This window comes from Rhagoletis pomonella, unplaced genomic scaffold (assembly GCF_013731165.1).
Source record: "Rhagoletis pomonella isolate Grant_MI unplaced genomic scaffold, Rhpom_1.0 Rhpom_scaffold_00204, whole genome shotgun sequence".
In the NCBI taxonomy this organism is placed as follows: Eukaryota; Metazoa; Arthropoda; class Insecta; order Diptera; family Tephritidae; genus Rhagoletis; species Rhagoletis pomonella.
The window spans coordinates 91,222-94,811 of NW_023458758.1; positions in this window are offsets into that span (position 1 = coordinate 91,222).

Below are 3,590 nucleotides of genomic sequence, written 5' to 3' on the forward strand. Positions count from 1 at the left end.
ATAAAGCCTTGTGGATTGCTATTTTTCCATATTTGTAATGCTTCTATTTAAACATCTTTGCGGAAAAACAGTTTTTTGTTCAGAATTGCTTGTTTACGAAACGTTTGGCAAAAGTTGAAATCATAGGGATGCCGTTTTCTCCGTTTCTCAATGGATTTTACTTCTACATATCGTCGTTTAAAGTACAAAACCGCGCATCAAGAAAATGCAAAACCTCGTATGTGAGGTTGCCTAAATTTTATAGGAGAGAGTAAAACGAGTCCTAATTAAAAACGGTTCTCTCTTATAAACTTAATTATCTCTTCTCCTTATGTCTAAGTATCGATATATTATTATAAATGGCTAAGGGCTCGATGTCAGGAGCTTCCGGTGACCAAATATTTTTTTTTTGCACAAATTTCAGTTTCGAGGTTTTGCAGAACCACGATACGCGCTTTTATACTTTAAACGACGATATACATATTGGCGCTTACACAATATGTTAGTGTTTGGCCTAGCTTCTCCTCCGATATGCGGCGTGCGTCATTTTGTCACACAAAGTAAAGGACAGTTTTAAGTCGACTCCGAACGGCAATTGTATTTTTATGAGAAGCTGTTTCCATGACAGAATACACTCGGAGGTTTACTATTACCAACAGAAAAATTTTTTTGTTTTTTATATTTTGATGTTGGTGGGAAACTGGGCTTGAACTCAGGCGCTGCGTAATGCTCTACAGCAGCCGCCACTACTTTTACATATATTGCTGGTATATTCAAAATACTATCCCGAACATCGGAGTGTATATATGTAATATAAAAAAGAATGAGAGGTACTATAAGAAAATGTACCCAAAATTCAGGAACAAATGAAAAAATGCACATTGAAAATAATTCACATGTATAAATTAAAAGATATAACAAAAGGAAAAGTTAGAAAAAATAGCAATGCGGTTTGAAAGAAACATGAAACTATAAAATGTTTGTTTGTTTCGTTAATTCTCTGAACCTTTTAAGATATGACACTCCATTCTTTGCAGTAGTTGGCAAATATACACTAATTGTTCTAAAATCGCAAACATTTTCGTGGGATGTTTTTCTTCGATTTCGAATTGAAAATACATTACGATCATATTGTACCGAAATAAGTGCGGTATCCTTGATTTTGTAAAAGCCAGAAAGAAACATAAACTGTATTAAAAAATGGAAGGGAGAAGTATACATGCCTTCTATAATTTTGACTTATATGTAATTTGGCAAGTCTTTTTGTAAACAACAAAAAATACACATTTTCATTTCTTTGCAAACTTGGGAAATATAGGCTTATTTTTACTTAAATGTGATATAAAGCTCATTAAAATGTTCTGTAATGTCTTGTTTTTAAGTTTGTTATCATAGTGCTTTGTATTTTTATTGTCCACTATACGTGAGTTGCTTCTATTTAAAAAGTTCTAGTACAAAGAATTTCTTTGTTTTCAATTTGTTTGTTTATTGTTTTTAATTTTTAAAATGCATACTTTTGACATGTATGTGAATGGCGGAGTTGCCGCTTTCCTCCTTTTCGGTGGGTTTTTATATTGAAAAGGCATCAAAATGGTAAAAAACCTCCTTGGTATCTCTGCATCTGTTAAACTTTTTATAGAAAGATGTATGTAAATCCAACTTGTTATAATTTCATATGCTTAACAGTATCACAACAGTAGGCTTACAGTATCTCACCATAATTTTTCATATGAAAAAATGTATTATATGCATCCCACTCGATATCATTGAATTCCTCATTGGAACATGTAGTCCCTCTATTTCATCGCATCAACAGTTCATATGACTTCATACCATGTAAATGCACCATAAATGTTCTACTCGCATTTGTCTGTAAGAAAACATTTTTCTGTAGACCAAATAAATAAATAAATGACTTGAAATTTTAATAGAATTTTATTTACAGTATATAGAAAATGAATTCAAGGTTGCCTGCCCATTCTTATGGTCTTAAAGTACTACCAGACCATGTGGAAAGTGCATTGTTGCACCTATAAGTCAACATACTTCAGATGGGCTGTCTTGTTAACAGCACATTAGTAATATTATAAATATATGAAATTTCTACAGCCTGCCCCATCTTCTTCGTCTTAAAGTACTACCAACCCATGTTGGAAGTATAAGTCAACATACTTCAGATGACTTGAAATTTTGATAGAATTGTATTTGCAGTGTATATGAAAGGAATTCATGGTTGCCTGCCAATTCCTATGGTATTAAACTATTGCCAGTCCATATTGAAAATGCTTTGTTGCAACTATTAATCATCACACTTCAAATGGACTGTCCCTTCGACAGCACATTAGTAATATTGTAAATAGATGAAAGTTCTACTGCCAGCCCATTCGGTTGGTCTTAAAATACTGACAGCTCACGTTGAAAGTACATTACTGCAAGTATAAGTCATAGAAAAGACTCTGCAATTACCTCCTTAGTTTGAAAGCTTACTTTGAGAGGATTTTAGGGTCATAAAATTTTCGTTGAGTTTACCTCATATTTTGTTTTATTTATTACCGGATTCCAAAGTGTGATATATCGTTGAAAGTTCGATAAATGGTTAAAAAGATAATTTCGAGTGCTGTATATCTTTCTGAGATCCTTTTACCCTAGAATGTCTCATTAATCTACTAAGTTCAAATAACTCAATTTGTACCCAGTGAAACACTCTCCTCATAAAGTTAGTAAGCGATGCACTTATAGACAGCTGGCAATACTTTAAGACCATAGGAATTGGCAGGCAACCTTGAATTCCTTTCATATACACTGCAAATACAATTCTATCAAAATTTCAAGTCATCTGAAGTATGTTGACTTATACTTCCAACATGGGCTGGTAGTACTTTAAGACCATCGGAAGGGGCTGGCCTTGAATTCCTGTTATATACACTGTAAATAAAATGCTATCAAAATTCAAAAGTCATCTGAAGTATATTGAGTTATAATTGCAACAATGCACTTTCAAAATGGGCTGGCGGCACTTTAAGACCATAAGAATTGGCAGGCGACCTTCAATTCATTTTCTATACACTTTCAAAACAAATCTATCAAAATTTCAAGCCATCTGCAGAATGTTGACTGATATTTGCAACTATGCACTTTCAACATGGTCTGGCAGTACTTTAAGACCATAAGAATGGAATGCTGTACTTTGCATCTGTATGCTATTTAACGCAATCACTAAATATTGTCATTTCCCTCACCAATGGAAAAAGTCGACTATTGTGATGATACCAAAGCCCGGAAAGGACAAAACGTAGCCATCTTCATATAGGCCCATCAGCCTGCTACCGTGTATGTCGAAATTATTCGAAAAACTTCTTATGCTGCGCATCTCCCCACATCTGCAAGCCCGCAATATAATACCACCAATTGGCTTCAGGGAAAAACCTGGAACAATCGAGCAGGTAAATCGCATAACAACCGAAATCCGAACAGCTTTTGAAAAGAGGGCCCAGGCATTTGACCGCGTCTGGCTAGATGGTCTTATGTATAAAATACAAATGCTACTCCCACAAAGCACACACAAACTGCTTAAGTCATACCTTTATAATCGAAAGTTTGCAGTTCGATGT